At 47.7% G+C, this 18,856-nt stretch overlaps 1 protein-coding gene across 1 annotated transcript in view; it reads right to left on the minus strand.

The window, feature by feature from the left end:
* The window catches only part of RERE (arginine-glutamic acid dipeptide (RE) repeats), a 193,365-nt gene that overhangs the window by 74,407 nt on the left and 100,102 nt on the right, over positions 1 to 18,856 (minus strand). The gene's annotated exons all lie outside the window — the stretch shown is intronic.

Raw genomic sequence — 18,856 nt, forward strand, 5'->3', positions numbered from 1 at the left:
TGGTTCCTGGGGGAAGCTCCTGCTCCCTGACGCCAGGGCCCACTCGGCCAAGGGATCCCCACCCACAACTGTCTCCTCCAACATGACCTACGGACACTCAATGGTGTTCTTTCTCTTTAGCATTTAAAAAAAAAAAATCAACTGTAGCAGTTCCACTAACACTCTTCGCTGATCCTGAAGCATAAGCTTTCCAAAGAGGCAGGTTCGGAGCACGCACTGGCCGCACCCACGAGGCACGCTGGTTTACCCACACATCGTTTGCGACCGGACTCTGCTTCCGCCTCGGCCTGGGAAGCCTTCTCTCCCGTCTTTTCCCACCCGCGGTGGCCACCACCACGGACCTCCTCTGCCGCCTTCCGCGAGCCTATCCACAACGAGTTCTGAGTCTCAACACACAGCTGACATACAGAAGTAGCAGAAAGAGCCTTTTTCTCCGTCCTGCTCCCCAACTATAGCTGCCCCTCAATATCCCCACTGGAATCTGCCTTCCCTTACAGACCAGACTCTGCTTCGGCCAGGACTCGCTCTCCAGTGGCACAGGGTGGTATTCCAGAAACCCTTGCTAATGTGAAGCCTGAATGCCCTCACCTGGAGGCCCTGCGTAGGCGCCAATCAAACCTCTGGCTCAGTTTAGGAAACCGGCCCAGCTCTCTGCGGCCTGCCTGTGGCCTCGAGCCACGGGCGAGCTGGAACAAGGAGGCAGGCAGAGCCCAGCATGAGCGGTCCTTATGGGCCCTTCTCCTCCACCCCTCCTTCCACATGGGCATGGGCATCTGAGGAACTCTCAGCACCAGGACTTCACAAGGGGCGGGACGCAGCAGAGACAGCATCAGGGCGTGTCGCCCTTGCTATGGGCCAGCACTTACTATCGCCCAGGCCGGTGCACAGGACCCAGGGATCGCGCAGTTTCCTCCACGCAGCACAAAATGCCCACAGCCCAGGTGGCGACTGTCAGCGTCACGGACAACCGTCAGGGAACCGTGCAAGTACTGAGACGCACACCGCAGTCTCTCCCAGCCAGTGGGCTGCTGCCTACGAAGTCCCAGCCTGAAGTCCCAGCTTGCCGACTGGCGGCGGGAGGGAGCCCTGCGCCGGTGCCACAGAGCGGGCCGTGTCAGCACTAACAGGAAAGCACCTGAGCAAACCACACACCTCCAACCCAGGTGGAATTGGGCACTGGGCCCCGATTTAGAGGGGCCTGCAGCAACTGCCCCAACAGGCGGGCTGCAGGGAGAAGGGCCAAGGGGACGCGACCCTGCGAAGGCGGGGTATGGGGAGCTAGTCCTGTGATATGCACCGTTAGGCTGCATGAAAGTATTACTGTGTCTTGCAAATGTCTGAAAATATTGTAATACTTCCCTGAGAAGCATTAAAAGATTAAAATGGCAAGTTAGATTTTCAGACTTTGCCCAATATTCTGAATAGGTATTTGCCAAGTTCTGTGATAGGAGGAGGATCTAGAGTAAGAGCTTAACAAATGGCTCCCAGAACGAAAGGAGAACCTGCTGCCCACTTAATTATAAAAAGCATGTATTTCATTGATAGTGTGAAATCGATTCAAGTTGGTCAGATCACAATTCTTTTTATTTTTAAAGATTTATTTATTTATTCATATAGAACTGGGGTACAGGCCAGAGATGCAGAGGGTGATAGGATTCACCAGAGACAGAGTGGGGAGCAGAACAGGCAGATCGACGAAGTACACTGCTGAGGGGAACAGCGGGCGGGTCAGGAGAGGTCTGCCGTGCTATGTGGTCACCTCCAGGGCTGGCGGGGATCGAACTCATACGGAAGTGGCCTTAGCTTCTCAGTGCAGTACTTTAACCCGCTGCGCCACCAGGGAGGGTCGGAAATCACAATTCTTTTTAAAGGAGAGCTTGTGGCAAAATGAACACTTTCTCATAAATTACAGTACACTGGATTTTAAGAAAAGCACTAGAAGACTGCGGGCTCAGGGGCCCCCACTACTCACCCCGTGTGTGACCTCAGGCAAGGGTCTTATATCCTTTTTGGATCTCAATTTTATCACCTTTAGAAATGTGTATCAAAACATCTACCTCTTTAAGGGCGATTATGAGACTGGTACTGGTAAGCAGATGTAAACTGCTAGAACTATACCTGGCACACATGCATTAGTCTTATTATTTTCTTTTAAAATTTAGCTAGAATATAAGCCAGAGGTGTAGGGGGTGAGAGGACTCCCGAGGGGGCAGAGTGAAGAGCAGAAGAGGCAGATCTACTGAAACACACTGCTTGAGGGAGCAGCGGGGAGACAGGAGAGGGCTGCTGTGCCCTGTGGCCACTCCCTGGCTGGGGTGCAGTGGCTGCAGACAGCTTCACAGTGCTGAGACTTGACCCCTTGCACCACCAAGGAGGGCCCTGTTTTACTTTAAAAGGGAGAAATATAAAGAAGTTCTCTATATTTTCAATTTTTATCAACATTTTGAAGAGCAGCCTTTTCAGATAAAGAAACACAATGTTCAACTATAACTACTGGAGTTAATAATTTAGGAAATCTGATCAAAATTCTGGTATGTTATAGAAAATTTTAAGTTTTTGTATGTTCCATAGCAGAAAGCAGGCAATTACTTGTGAGATTACCAGGTCTACTTCAAGAACAGCAGAGAGAATGAGGTAAATCCAGTCTCTGCTCAGACTTTCCTGCCTTTTGGGGAGCCCAGGGCACTTCAGATGCCAGCTGGAGACCCCCGGAACCTCAGGCTGGTCTGGTTACTGCCTACAGGGCATTCCCTGGTTAAATATCTAGTGAGTGGCAGCCTCCACCCACACACAGGCACTCACACTCCCTTACTAACTAAGCTTCCAGATCACACCTGTCCCTAAAGGAGCAGGTGGGGCTGAGGTGGGAGCTCTTGTTCCCCACCACCACCGCCGCCGCCACCAGGGCAGCAACCCCTGCTTTCCTTTGACCCCTGTCTCTGTGCTGAGGGACTTCCTGTTCTTCAACTTCTGGTGAAATAAACCAGAAAAATACTTGTAAGTAAGTACCTTCTTCTGCACATCCATTTAAGGACATATTTGAAAAGTAAAACGTGGGATTATTTATCAACAGTGATAAAATTGTCACTAAAGACATGAAGTCAGGACATCATGGTGCTGTCAGCAATAACCACAAAAGTCAGTTCAAAAGTGGGGTCAGGGCCCTCTGGCACACCCTCTCCCTGGGTACCATGAGGAAATCTTCCTGAAAAGTCAGCTTCTCAGTTTTACCCTGCTCCCACCGCCCCCCACAGCTTCCCTGGAATCTTAGAGAAGCAGTCTAGCCCTTACTTACCTAACAGACTGACTTCCAGCCGCAGGCCTTGTGGCCCACAGAACTGCACATGAAGCGCTACCTCTGGAGCCCGCGGGGAGACTAGCGGCATTCGGAACACCCCTCCCTCACCCCTTCCACCACACCCCGAGTGGGATCAGCCTGAGCAGCTCCTGGGGCCAGGCACCCGCCGCTGTGCACAGTCAGACACCAGCCTGAGAGGGTGTGGCCTGCGAGGTCACTGAGAGCTGTCCCTGGCAACACCGCTGTCACATGCAGACTCCAGGGCCCCCAGAGTGCCTTCTTGCCCCTTGCATGTCTCACAAGTAAGCCCCTTAGAAGAGACCTGCTTCATAGGTGACTGTGAGTAGACATGTGTGCCCCCCTCCCCAATGTGACTAAAACTGAACAAGAGCCACTCAAGTTGGGGTGGAAAAGCGCACCAGCATGATGGCTCTTGGTGCTGCACAAGCTGTTGTTGGAAATACCCCTCACAGAGCAACGCAATAGCCTCCTCTTGCAAAGACCACTGGTTCTGACTGTAGAGCCCGGGGCCTGGCCACACAGCGACAGGTACACAGTGGATAGACTCCGTGAAGCAGCCCGATACTGTTACTTTACTGAGAATATTGTTCAAAGAACAGCAGGGAAGCAGGAGGGAGAAGCCACCACTGTCTTAAGCTTTACTTTGTAGCCTGGAGGGGCGGAAATGAAAGCTCTTTCCGTTGGTCTGCAGCCAGGCCAGGCCCCCCGGAATCGGGGGCAAATGCGATTTTAACGTACAGTACAGTCAAGGACACCACTTTGGAACTGTTGAGAGTTCACTGTAAAAAGCAGGACCCTAGATACACTCCTTAACTGAGCCTTGAACATCCTTTACCTCAAGAGCCTCTGCGAGCTACTGACAGGAGAGCACTTTACCTGAGCCCTGTCACCTGCCAGTCACTGGCGAGCGTGTGCGCAGCCCACTATCAGAGAAGCAGCAGCAGCAGAGGCCTGCCAAGCCCCTGTCACGCTCCTCCCCACACCCCCAACTTGCTCCCCAAGCTCGCCTGGCATCAGGGCACCAGCAGGATTCTCCACTATGCCTGGGCCTCTGAGCCCTTCCACTGTGAACTGGCCTGCTTTTCTGTTTTCTACCCATTTGTTCTCCACCCCTGGGCATGCCCAAACAACCCTGAAGTTGTGCCCCTCCAGTGTTGGGTGCTCACAGTGCAGGAGCCAGAGGGAGCCACCACGGAGGCTGAGGGGCGCAGGACATCTCCGCCGGAGAGCCGGGCTCTGGCCTCCAGCCACTCCCCTAGTTACTGAGCAACTCCTACCTGGACCCTGAGCCAGCCAAGGGGTAAACCTGCCCCTCCCTGGGGAGCAAAGCCAGGCTCCAAGCCTTGGAGAGGACTTGGGGGTGGGGGTGGGGGTAGGGGAGCACTGGAGCTGAAAACAAGAGCAGCTCCTTAGAAACTCCTGGTTTGGGGCTGTTATAGGGCAAACACCAAAAAAAGGACTAACACCCACCCCCCACACCCCAAATTTGAGACCCAAGTGCAGACACAAAGGAAATGAAAAAAGGAATCACGGAGAGGAAGAGAGAGAAATTGGTGAAAGCATCCTACCAGCTCCGCCGGGCTCAAGAGCCCAGGAGCACCGAAGGCCAGCGGAAACCAAGCCCCAGGCACGCAGGCCGCTTATATACCTTGACCCCACCCTCAGCTCCCAGCATCCTCCCTCCCGGGAGGACACTACGGGATTTGTAGTCCTTGGTGTCAAGGCGCTTGCTGGCCTGGAGTGGGGGTGGGGCCCACAAAGCCTGAGTATGTGGAGTTCCTGCCCCAGTCCTCTCCCTCAACAGTGTCCCCCACGCAGCCCCCAGAGCCAGACGCTGCTGGGCTCAAGCAGCGTCGCACCACGGCCCCCACCCCTGGCTCAGCAGCCCCTTCCACACAAGCACCAGCGGCAGAGCCTTCTGTAGCCAGGAGTGGGCGCAGGCACAGGCAGGCGGCTTTCCTGTCAGCAGCTCTGTTGCCAGCCAGCTGAGCTCAGGCTTTCACCTGTTAAATGGGTCCAACACCACCACTGGCTAGTCAGGGAACAGACAGCATGAGACAGCGGCGGGCACTCTGAAGTGCCACCGTGGGGAGTGTTGGGAGGCATGCAGCTCTGGCCTGAGACTCTCACCCCGCACGTGACAGGGCCATCGGTCCTGGCCATTGCAGGGCCATTGGCCCAGCCCCCAGCTTCTGACCTCTCAGAGATCAGCAGAAAGGAGGGACCAGGCCAAGAGAAGAAAAACACATTTCTGCATAATTGCCCCAGTTAAATCTGCTGCTCTCACTCTGCCTGACAAATCACTCCCTGCTTATTACTTTCTATAATTTAATATATATAAGTGCTTTACTGGCAAGCTTCTCAAAAGAATAAATAATACTTAATGACTGCCTACAGTTTAATTAACTCCTGATTGAACTTCTCGTGGACTGCTATAAACATTAAATTATATCCTTCCTCAACGCTGCCATGGATGGAAATCTTGTTTCAAGCTCTAACTCTGCTGCCTAAACAATTCTGGAATTTCAGCAAATCTGTACACTGGACAGAGAGGTGAGAGAGTCAACCTCCCAGCCTGGGCGTAAAGTGTGTTATTTCATAGAGCAAGGACAAGGCCTTAATTTAAACAAGACTGAAAACCTGCAGGCCTAGTTTACATCACAGCAATCACTGAGCACCTCTGCGGTCTCATTAGCATAAGCTCTGCTTCTCTCCACCAGGCTTTAAGTTTCTCCTCTGGCTTCTCATCTTCCCTGCCATTTTCTGTCTGCATGATGCTGCAAATAAATTTTCCTCTTGGCATGGCTCAGCTGTCAGGAACCTCTGTTCTATAATGAACCCATGAATTACATCTCTCTGCTCTGACATCTCTGGTCTCACACATCAAAATATTGTTCTTCAATTGTAATTTATAACTTAATTTAAATGTCCCTTTTACTGTGACCTTTCTAGATCAAGTAGCATTGCATCTGGCAGTTTCTACTAAACGAAGGCATCCTTTTGTAATTATAGCCATCATAATAACTGTGCTAAGGCCTATCTGAGTTAGACTGTATGAACACTAACTATTAGATAATTGTAGTCCATGAAGTATTTGATTTCTGCTTGTTTTGCTATGCAGAAATGCTGTTCGTTTGCAACAAACTGTCAAAATAACAGAAAGAGAAAAAAGTAGGATTTGGAGGAGAGCTTAAAATTCCTTATACTGTTTTAACTATTTCAACGTTAACAACTGATAGAGAGGGGTGGACTGTGGGTCAGTTTTAATCAGACTCCTCGCTCTGTGGGGCTCTGCAACATTGACCTCAGAGATCAGTGCTGGTTAATTTAAAGGTCTCTCACACAATATACACTTATTCTTTTTGGGCTCAGTGATAACACAATGGAACACATAAAATCATCAGGAGGCGCACACCAATGACTGTGAGACTAGAGAGCTGAGAAAACTCCTGAGACTACCCTTTCATCTGGAAGCCTCAGCCAATAGCTAAGAAGTATCCAAAAGGCTCTCGGTAACCAAAAGGGCATCTCAAGGCAAAATGTGCTGGGCCACACAGCCCTGGGGCGTGGGGAGGCTCTGCCTGGTTGGCTGTGGGATCTGCTCCTGCAAAGGCTGGCCAGGACGCCCAGCTTACCCCAAGTCTTGGGACTGGACACGGACAAGGTGACAGGGTTGCTTCCCGTCTAGCAACATGTAAATATGGAGAGACAGGCAGGCGCCAGCAAGGCCCAGCGCAGTCACTGCAAGCAGAGGCCTGAGGACACCGCCCCCGCACACCAGGGATCAACAACAGAGAATAACTTGTGTCATTTTATATCACAAACGTGGTTGCTGTCATGTACATCAACCACTGGGAATTAATGACCAGATTCACATTTTGGAGTAAAAAATTATCCAACTACAGCTATAAAAAAGCATCCTAAGTACACGTCAGAACAAAGTGTGGTGACCCGAGATAAACCGCTTTCGGGGGTCTCAGCCCATGGTATGCAACTCAGTCCCTGGTAGGAATCTGGTTCCTGCTAGAGCACCCTCCGGCCATGAAGCAGGATGGGCCTGTGGGGTCCTGACCCTGACTCAGTCCTTGCAGTGCAACCACAGCACTCACCTCTTGGAATGCGGCCAGGCGACAGCTGACCATGGACACTGCCAGCTCAAGCCGCAGGTGTGTACGCCTCTAACTTCCTGCACACAGGGTTCAGCCTTGGGACACGGGTCCCTGCAATTAACCTGCTTCTTGCTAGCCCTGGTGTGGAAGTTTCCCTTCTGCCACAGGACAAATCTAGCACAGAAAACAAGTGTACGAGACAAACGCTTCTTTCGCCACTCCACAGCACCTCCTGTGTAGTACAGAATTTACCATGAGCCCCTCTCAACCTCATGGGCCTAATTTGTTCTAAGATCAAATGGTTAGATTATCCACACTTTGGTCAAATGCTCTCCCCTAGGGCTTCCCTAAGAGCAGGAGTTGAAGCATCTGGTTGTTTTCATTACAGCTTCTGCATAAATGTAAAAAGGCTAGGGTTTTTATCCGGATTTCCTAAACAATGTGTTAATAGAAAAGCTTAATATAGGTTTACAGATGATACAATTCTACATGATTATTCCCTGGACAGTTTTTAAAAACTACCACCTAAACAGCAAAAACATCTCACCACTCACTATTTAGCATGAAAAAAATATCTATTCAGAAAGAAATTTCTCAGATTAGTAAAGGAATTTTCTAACTTTTGCCTGACAAAAGGAAAGGCTGCCCATACCCCCCAGTCCTCTCCTGCTGAGAGCAGAGGAACAAATCCCACTGGGAGACTGGAGCCCCAGGATGACTGCCCCGGGCTGTGCCCTCAATTCTGTCCTGCTGCCCTGCAGTTTAGATGTTTATATGCACATAAATACTCAGAGAGGTGAGCTTATTCACTGGTAGGGATTACCATATTTATTTCACACAATTGTTATGATGATTAAATGAGTTCAGTCATAAAAAGCATTTAAACTTCTGCCTAGCAAATAAGAGCCTAATCAACAAATTTTCATTTCATTATGTTATAGTCACTGTTAATAACACCAGCACACACTTAGTAAAATGAAAACAAATCTTGTGACTGTTTAAAAAAGGAATCAAAATGCTGAAGGAAGGTGGGTAAACTGAGGGTGGGAGAGGAACGATTTAACAAGGAAAATATGTCAAGACTAGACAGAAAAGAATGTGCCCCGCTCACTTCCGGGGCTGCCCCAGCTGTGGCTTCATCATGGCGGTAATAAGTCTCTGGGGGAACAGGGGCAAGCTCCGGCCCCGATGCAAGCAGGTCTGGGGAATGTTACTTCAGAGCCGGTGCCACACTGCGAAACAGACAACACTGACCAGGAGGAGCCAAACGGCTATGGCCTAGCGCCGAAATGGCGAGGCTAGGCTGGGGACAAAACTGAGCAGCCTCCTCAGCGAAAAAAGCCCCAGAAGACCACACACCACAGGATCCACTAGGTACACAAAGGCCCAAACCGAGAATTCCCAGATGAGAGACTCAGCTTAGGGTAGGGGAAGATGAGGAAGGGGTAGAGGGGGTGGGGTGGGGTGGACACTGCTAGTGAGTTGAGGTGTAAGGAAAATGTTTGAAAATTGATTCAGTTTTCAAACATACAAATCTATGAATATACTAAAAGCCATTCATTTTTTTAAGAGGTGAAATATATATGTATATGGGTGGGGGGGAGGGGGAGAGAGAGTGAGATATTTATATCTCAATAAAACTACTGTATTGATGGGCCTCTCTGGCGGTGCTGGGGTTAAGTCTAAGCTGGATAAAGCTAAGGTCAGTCACTGAAGCCTTGAGCTCCTCCTGGCCAGGGAGTGGCCCACAGGGCTTAGCAGACCCCTCTATCTCCCCACAGCTCCTCTCTGCAAGGATTTCAACAGACCTGCCTGTTCTGCTCCTCACTTTGTCTCTGGTGAAACCTCTTACCCCTGACCTCTGGCCTGTATTCTGTATGAATAAATAAAAGTAAATTTAAAAATATAAAAATAAGTACTATATTAAAAGAAAAGGATAAGGGGCCTCCCTGGTGCTGGTGGTATAAATTTAACAGGGGGGTCCCCAGGAAAAGGGGAGGTCCTGGTTCCCTGCCCCACCCAAGGGAGGGTAGAGCTGAGCAGGGATGAGAAGAATGTGGAGAGGAGACTGAAGAGGAAGGAAGCAGGATGGAGCCAAAGGAGACCAGAGGGGGCTCATGGAGCAGAGACATGTGGAAAAGCTTTGTCTTATTTCTGGCCCTGGACTGGGGGGACACAGACGCTAGTGAGAGACCCGTGGGGAAGTGACTATGGCAGCGTTTACCCTGATTCTGATTGTGCTCTCTTCCTCCCAGACTTGTCTGACCATTTCTGACCCTTTTTCTATGGGTCCCAGCCAGAAGGTGCTTTAGACACTGGTGGGCTTTCAGGCCTTGCTCTGGGCTAATACCCTTTGGGTGGACTTTTACCCACGAGGGGATGGGTAATCTAGGGTGTCTGATTTAGAAACTTTATTATGTGCTTTTCTGTACTGCACACCCATGGTATTAAAGTTCCTTCAAGTAAAGTTCTTATATGTTTTGTCTGCAGTGGATGGCAGAGCCTATTTAGAGTGGACAGGTATGGGGGATCAGAGTGCCCCCCTCCCTGCCCTCTAACATAAGGGGTTAAAGTACAGCACTATGAAACTATCCATAGCCACTGATGCCTGTGTTCAATCCCCAGTCAGGGAGTGAGTTGACCCACAGGACGCAGCAGACCTCTCCTGTCTCCATGTTGCTCCCCTCATGGTGGACTGCAGTAGATCTGCCTGTTCTGTACCCCAATCTGTCTCTGGTAAAGAGCTCTCAACCTGCATCTCTGGCCTACACCCCAGTTCTTGTATGCATAAATAAGTAAGTTTATGTATTTAAAAAAACACCTAAATGGGCCCTTCCCTGGTGGCTCAGGGGGTTAAAGCACAGCACTAAGAAGCTTAAGCCACTTCTGCATGAGTTCGATTCCCACCTGCCCCGGAGGAGATGGCTGACAAGGCAGACATCTCCTGACCAGCCCACTGCTCCCCCTCAGCAGTGTACTTCGTTGATCTGCCTGTTGTGCTCTCCGTTCTGTCTGGTGAATCCTCTCACCCTCCGCATCTCTGGCCTGTACACCAGTTCTATATGAATAAATAAATCTTATTAAAAAAGAAAAAACAGGCCCTCCCTGGTGGCGCAGCGGGTTAAAGCACAGCACTGAGAATCTAAAGCCGCTTCCGCATGAGTTCAATTCCCGCCTGCCCCGGAGGTGACCACATGGTGTGGCAGACCTCTCCTGACCCGCCCGCTGCTCCCCTCAGCAGTGTACTTCGTAGATCTGCCTGTTCTGTTCCCCACTCTGTCTCTGGTGAAGCCTCTCGCCTCCCCTGAGCTTCTGGCCTGTACCCCAGTTCTGTATGCACAAATAAATAAATCTTTAAAAAAAAAAAAGAAAAAACACCTAAATGAATTGGTTGTGAAAAACCCAAGTCTGTGTACTATTGTAACAGGGGGGTCCCCAGCAAAAGGGGAAGTTCCAGATTCCCTGCCCCACCCAGAAGGCGGGTGGAGCTGAGCAGGGAAGGAAGGAAGCAGGAAGGAGAGCCAGGAGACCTGAGGAAGCCACAAAGAGCAGGGAGCATGTGATGAATAAACTGTGCTTGTTTCTTTAGCCCTGTGCTGACTAAAACAGCTGTGGTGAGAGGCCCGTGGTGGGTGACTATGGCAGCGTTACCCTGACTTTGATTGTGCTCTTCCCCCCGGACTTGTCTGGCCATTCCTGACCCTTTCCCATGGGTCCCGGCCAGAAGGTGCTTTAGACTTGCGGCGGGCTTGCAGGCCTTGCTCTGGGCCAAGCCCTTTCGGGTGGACTTTTGCCTTCGAGGGGACGGGTGGCGTCAGGTTTCGACATTATGTTCTTTGTCTTCTGTATTGTATACTCACTCTATTAAAGTTCCTTTTCATTAAAGCTTATATGTTTTGTCTTGATGCAGCGGATGGCAGAACCTATTTAGAGCAGGTAGGTTTGGGGGCTCAAGGGTGTCCCTCTCTCCCTGCCCTGTAACACTATGACACTGGCAGTCAACTGAGAGGCCTACCAGCAAACCCCCACTGCATGGTCTCTTGCCACATCTTCCCTTAAGCTATCACTAACAATATAGCACGAGTGTGCGTCACTATCCTGTTATAAATAACCCACCTGGCAAAGGTGCTTGTCAGAACTGACTTACACTAGGTGCTATTCTGCAATTTATTGATTTTCTCTAAGAAATCACACATTATCAACTTTTCTCATTACTCTTTTAACAACAGATCAAAATCCAGAGACTAAAAAGTTATCCCCTCAATTAGCCAGCAAACACCCTGCCTCCATGATGGACCAGGCAACGGGCTGTGCATGTGCACAGAAAACGAAGCTGATTAATATTCAATGGGTAACAAATAGTGACAGTTATGGATCGGAGACTGAAAGAGAAACTAGCTTTGAAAGCCTTGCATCTTCCACTGAAGGAGACATGAGGGGCATAAATAAATGAGTGCACTAATGTACTCAACGTGTAAGCTGTGGAATCCAGTGCCTATCACCTGTATTTCAGAGGGGAACTCTGCTGCGTGACGTGGCTTTAGGTACCTACAGGAGTGGGCATGCAGCATGTGTGGGGGAAGGTAAACATAAATGCCAAACACATCTGCTGGGAACCAAATATTTACTGACAAGGAAAGAATTGAGCCTTGCATCCAAGTTTGATATGGGCCTAGCTGAAGGAGATAAAAAACTGATAGTCAACTGGGCCTCACATCCGGGAGATTCAGGTGGGAGGAACTGGGGCCTAGCACCAGGGGTACAGCTGAGTCACCCTTGGAATGTGAACCTAGGTCTACCGAAGAGAGCCTGCCCCCTTACTGAGTGGGCAGTAGCTGCGGACCCCACTCTAGGGGCTCCGTCTCGGCTGCTGTCCCGGAGCAGTAAATTCTGCTTGCTCAGCCTCTCTGCCTCCCGCCTTCCTTTCTTGCGACTGGTCACAGAAGTTGGGACAAAACAACATCACAATAAAAGAAGCTGAATTACATTCAGAGGGGAAGATTCCAAAACCAAAGAATGAAATACAATACTGATTTACTAAAATAAGTCAGCAAGATAAGTCCCAGCAACTTCTCCCAAACTCTAACATTTTTCCAGCTTCTAGTCATAGACATAAAGATCTACTTTGTAAAAGGCCAAACAAGTCAAGCACTTATAGATGCATGAATTAATCTTTCTGGACAACACGGGCCTTGGGACCTGGCGACCAAGGCTGGCGTGGTGTGCTCATGGACCTGTGCAGAGGGGAGTGGCCACCTCCGGGACGGGCCTGCACAGCAGCAATCAGCACCTCCACCTCTGGGCGCTGCTTTGCCTGCTCTCCCCACGCTCTACCAGGCTCTCACCACACTCTCACTTAGTATCGCTCAGTGCAGCGCAAAACAGAAATAACCTTAACGTTTGTAGTTATTCACATTTAAAATACTAAATATAATAATGCATACCTGCCCACTTCCACCAAGAACGCCCTCACCTTCCAGGAAGAGGCCAACACGCACTCGTGCATCTTCCGCTCGGCACCAAGGCCTAACTTTGTCCATAAGGAGTGTGAGAACACACATTTCAAATGTGAATAATGGGACAAAGAGCAACTGTGCGCCTCTCTTGCAACTTTGCCATCAGACCAAAAGTAGGTGGCCATGAAAACAAGTATTTACACATTAACCATGTCAGTGATTCCTCCATGCAGCCAGGCGCTGCTATTACAAATGTATTCAGATCTCTCCCAATTTTGGTCTCTGAGAACCAGCTGCATTAAAACACTCCAAGCAAATAGCAGACCTAGGGCCTGGTGGCACAGGGGTAAATCACAGCTCTATCAAACTACTGCCAGCCAACACAACAAAAGTTCCATCTCTGCCAGGGAGTGACCATAGGGAGCAGCAGACCTCTCCTGTCTCCCCGCTGCTCCCTCAGCAGTGGATCTCAGTGGATCTCAGTCAATCTGCCCAGTTCTGCTCCCCACTGGGTCCCTGGGCAATCTTCTCACCCCCACCTCTGACCTATACCCAGTTCTTGTGTGCATAAATAAATAAAAATTAATCGGAAAAGAGAGAAGAATTAGCCTGACTATATAAAATGGAAGCAACTAAAGAAGGAAGAACTGTAGAGATGGAATTTAAATAAGGAAGAAAAGGCAGGATTTAAATATAGAAGTCTAAAAAGATGACCTGGGCAGGTAAATGTAAGAAGCTAGACTAGCCTGCATATGGAGAAAACTGCGTCTAGGCACAAGAGGTCAACCCCCCCCCCCACCTCACCCCCAAAAAGAAAAGAAAATGGTGTCAATACCACTGAGAAACATAAACCACATAAATGTTCAAACATCTATTCTATGATGCAGCTTCCAAAAAACCTAATAGAACCACAGAAGAAATTGCCACATTCACTATCATAGTTGAAGATTTTAACACTTCTCTCTTAATAACTAATATTAAAGAATTAGTTGTTACTGTGTAATACCAACCACTTTAAAGAAATTAACAATTATACCCTTTAATTGACATAAATATTCCCAATAACTACAGAATATAAATTCACTGCAATTGCTCACAGATATACCTAATTTATTCACCATGTTAACTCTCATGCTGAACTAAGAAATAAAGACTCGAGATAGCATCAAAATTTTACCAGCAACTCTATGAACACCACAGAACTAAATTAGAAAACAGTAAAATTCCCCATCAAAAGAAAGATAAACCTCAAGTATTTGGCAAATAATCAGTTTAATTCTGAATTATACATGGGAAAAAGAGGAAATCACACAAGAATGTTTAAATGCATTTAACTGAAATATAATGAAAGAACAAGAGATCAAAATGTGTGATAAAATCAGTTATCTGTGGGCCCTCCCTGGTGGCTAGGCAAGCTGGAGTGCTGCACAGCAAAGCTCAGTGCAGCCTTGGAGGCTTCAGTGCGAGCTCCACCCCTGCCCCGGGGGTGACCCACAGGGCGGGCAGACCTCTCCTGCTGCCCCTGCTCCCCTCAGCAGTGGACTCGGCAATCTGCCTGCGCCACTCCCCGCTCTGTCTCCGGTGAATTCTCCCCCTGCCCCTGCACCTCTGGCTGTACCCCACTTCTGTATGCACAGATAAATAAACCTTTAAAAAAAAAAAAAAACAGTTTTCTGTGATCCAACGTTGAAACATTAGGTAAAATGATCAAAGTAAACCAGTAAAGGCAGAGAAAATTACAAAAATAGGCTTGAAATTAAAGCAACAGAAAAATGACACAGAAAATCAATGAAATCAAATACCAGCTATGTGAAAAGTTCAGTAACTGATAAATCTATCTAAAGTTAGTAAGACACAAATTGGAACTATTAGGAATATAACACAGGTCAAAACTGCAAACTTGAGGAACATCAAAAAGTTTAACAGGAATCAAAAATTTTAATCAACGAAGTGGATATGTTATACGGCACCCCAATTCTGTTACAGGACAGGGGGAGAGGGACACCCCTGAAGCCCCCAAACCTGCCTGCTCTAAGTGGGTTCTGCCATCCACCACAACAAGACAAACATATAAAACTTTAATGAAAAGGGACTTTAATACAGTAAATATACAATACGGAACACAAAGAATATAACTTCTAAATCAAACACCTGAATTACCCATCCCCTCGTGGGCAAAAGTCCACCCAAAAGGGACTGGCCCAAAGCAAGGCCTGAAAGCCGCCATGAGACTAAAGCACCTTCTAGCCGGGACCCAAGGAAAAGGGTCAGAAATGGCCAGACAAGTCTGGGAGGAAAAGAGCAAAATCAAAATCAATATAAACACTTCCTTAAGTCTCCTGGCTCTCCATCCTGCTTCATTCTCTCCTTCTCTTCTCTCCTTTTTCTCTGCTCAGCTCCACCCTCCTTCTGGGTGGGGCAGGGAACCTGGAACTTCCCCTTTTCCTAGGGACCACCCTGTTACAGATGGAATCAACAAAGCCTTTAAAAACCACAAATTAAAAGATTACCAAAATGGACACATTTAGAAATATAAACTCTGAACACACCTGCATTTGTCATCTTAACTTCCCATAAAAAGAAATTTAGTTCCACATGGCTTCACAATAAATTGCATGAAGCATGTCACAAAGAAAGAATTATCAATCATTTTCAAACTCAAGAGAATAGGGGGAAATATTTCCCAACTAATTTTCTGTAGTCTGTATTACTGATACCAAAGCCACAAACCACCATGAAAGCCAAAGAAAGAAGACAGTAGATCAATATCCCCACGGACAGATTCCTAACTAAGAATCAGTCCCCTGAATCCAGCCGTACATAACATGTCCGGGCAAGATTTATTCCAGGGAAGCACAGCTGTGCTGGCATTTGAAATCAATCAGCACAAAATCAAGTAGATTTACCATCTTATTATCAATAGATACAAGGGGACATGTCCATTCATGATAAAACCTCAGCTAGCAGATTTTAAAAGGAGCATTCTCAATAATGAAAAGGACAACAAAATCCATACGGATACAGTGATACATTATATTCAGTAGTGAATGACTAAATGTCTTCTTCGCAACAAAGGAGGATGCCTGCAAGTCTTCCCCAATTGCAGGTTCCCTGCCCCACCCAAGGGAGGGCAGAGGTGAGTAGGGAGGAGAAAAAACAGATTAAAGAAGGAAGGAAGCAGGACTGGGAGCCAGAAGGAGGCCTGAGTCTGCTCAGGAGCGGAGAGGCAGGGACGCTGCCTGGCCTTTTTGGCCCTGGACTGGGTGAAACAGCTGGGTGAGAGCTTTTATCTGGATTCTTCTATGCTCTTTTCCTTCTAGACTTGTCCGGCTGTGTTTGACACTTCTTGAGGGCTATCCTCTAGAAGGTGCCCACTAGGAAAATCCTATTTGGATGGACTTTTACCCACAAGGGGACAATTAAGTTTGGGTGCTTGGTTTGAAAACGTCATTCTCTGTGATTTCTGAACTGCACACTAATATTGTTAAAATTCTTTTCCATTAAAGGAAAACCTGCCTTGATGATGCAAATGGCAGGTCTGGGGGTTCTAGGAGTACCAATCTCCCTGCCCTGTACAACACCTAAGTATTAGACTGGAGGCCCAAACAAGCACACTAAAGCATGGAAAAAAATAGACAGAAACCACAAAGGGAGAGGGAAAACTGTCTCCATTTGCAGATGTCATGATTGTATTTTCTACGTGTGTGTGCGCGCGCATATGTAAAAGCCCAGTGACCTGGTAAGAAAGCTATCAGAATTTAGTAATGCCAAAGGATAAAGGTCAAGGGGTTTCCAAGGCGGCCTTATCATTTCACACTAGCACAGCAGCAGGAGTATCAGCTCTTCAGCACTCCAAGGAGCTTCAGGCACTGGGGGGTGTGGGGGAGGTGGTGCACCATGATATCCCAGTTTTAATTCAGATTGTGTGACTATAATGTAGAGGGTCTTTTCACACCTTCTTAAAGTTATTTCTCCTTTAGAGTAATTCGCTGTGAGAGTTCCTTTTACAGTGTAGATGAAAGGCCTTTGATACAATTTGTGAAAAATTTCTTCTATAATGACTTTTTGTGTAAAGGCAGCTTTCAAAGGGCAAATATTTAATTTCAATGAGGCCCAAACAACAGACTTCTTTTCTCATTTAATTACCCTGAGACTTTCACTAAATATCACCTGCTTCATCTTACTGGGTCTTTTTCTGGATTCCATTCTGTTGTGATCTATGATCTAGTATCTACCTTTTTATAGTGCTCTAGGACTTTGAATGCTGTAGCTTTTTAGAACTCAGGTAGTATACTTCATCCTGTAACAGGGTGATCCCTAGGAAAAGGGGAAGTTCCAGGTTCCCTGCCCCACCCAGAAGGAGGGTGGAGCTGAGCAGAGAAAAAGGAGAGAAGAGAAGGAGAGAATGAAGCTGGACAGAGAACAAGAAGGAGACCTGAAGAAGCAAGGTGGAGCAGCGAGCATGTGAGGAAGAAACCGCATTTGTTTCCTGACCCTGGGCTGGCTAAGGCAGATGTGGGTGAGAGACCTGTAGGGGGTGACTGTGGCAGTGTTTATATTGATTTTGATTTTGCTCTTTTCCTCCCAGATTTGTCTGGCCATTTCTTACCCTTTTCCATGGGTCCCGGCCAAAGGTGCTTTATTTAGTCTTATGGCAGCTTTCAGGCCTTGCTGTGGGCCAGTCCCTTTTGGGTTGACTTTAGCCCACGAGGAGATGGGTAACTTCAGGGTTTGATTCAGACGTCACATTCTCTGTGTTCCGTATTGTATATTTACTGTATTAAAGTCCCTTTTCATTAAAGTTATTAAATGTTTTGTCTTGATGCGGCGGATGGCAGAACCCACAGACAGGCAACCCAATTCACATTGGGGTGTCCTGTAACAATCCTTTTTGTATTTTTTATGATTGTCTTCACTGTTTTAGCGCATTTGTATTTCCATACAAATTCTAGAATCTCCTTGCCACTTTCCATTTTTTAAAAAGTCCAATAGAATTCTGATTGGAATAGAACTGAATCTATGGGTCCATATAGGAAGAAATGGTATTTTAACAATCTTAGAACATGACCTATTTCTCCATTAAAAAAAGCTTCAGAAACCGACCAAGAGTTTAATGCAAGCATGCGTCAGGGCTCACGCGAAAGCTGCCCCACCTGACCGGTTTTGAAAAAAAAGCTGCATTAATTTTTTTGAGCAGCATTTTGTAGGTTAGTGTGTAGCTCCTTATGCACATTTTGCTAAACCTAGCCCTAAGTAACTGATCGATTACACTGCTCATAAAATTGTATTTTGATTTCACTTTCTAAACCACTTGGCTAGCTGCGTAGAACACAGGAGGTTCAGCAGGACGTCTAAACCCCTACACAGAGAGAACTGACACCTTACATAATGTTGGGAGTGACCAAGTGTGGAGATTTACTGAGGGACTGAATAAGGGCAGTAATAAATCAGGCCTTGCATCCAAGGGTGATAAGGTGGTAATAAACTGGGCCTTGCATCTAATTAACAGGGCCTTGCATCTGGGATGGGACTAGATGAAGGTGATAGCAAATTGGGCCTCACATCAAGGGACATAGCAAAGAGTCACCCTTTTGGAATTTGAGTTTAGAATCTAAATAAGAGACCCTTCCCCCCATAGGGATGGCAGTAGCTGTGGACCCCACTCTAGGGGCTCCGTCTCAGCTGCTGTCCTGGAACAATAAACTGCTTGGTCAGCCATTCTGCCTCCCACCTTCCTTTCTTGGAGCCTGTCACAGAAGTTGGGACAAAACACATAATACCCAAGCAGCACTAGACCCACAACAAAACTCAGCCGCATCATTCCACCATCTACACGTTTCCTTGACAGCAAGTTGTGCAGTAGGAAGCTACCTAAATCGGGAACCTGGACTTGATCTTATGCACTTAGTCCCCATTTTAACTCAATTTCCTTTTTTGTTCATTTTAGTCTTTTTAATTTTCCTCTTCATGGT

Source organism: Condylura cristata, unplaced genomic scaffold, assembly GCF_000260355.1.
Source record: "Condylura cristata isolate star-nosed mole 26May11 unplaced genomic scaffold, ConCri1.0 scaffold00008, whole genome shotgun sequence".
Lineage (NCBI taxonomy): Eukaryota > Metazoa > Chordata > Mammalia > Eulipotyphla > Talpidae > Condylura > Condylura cristata.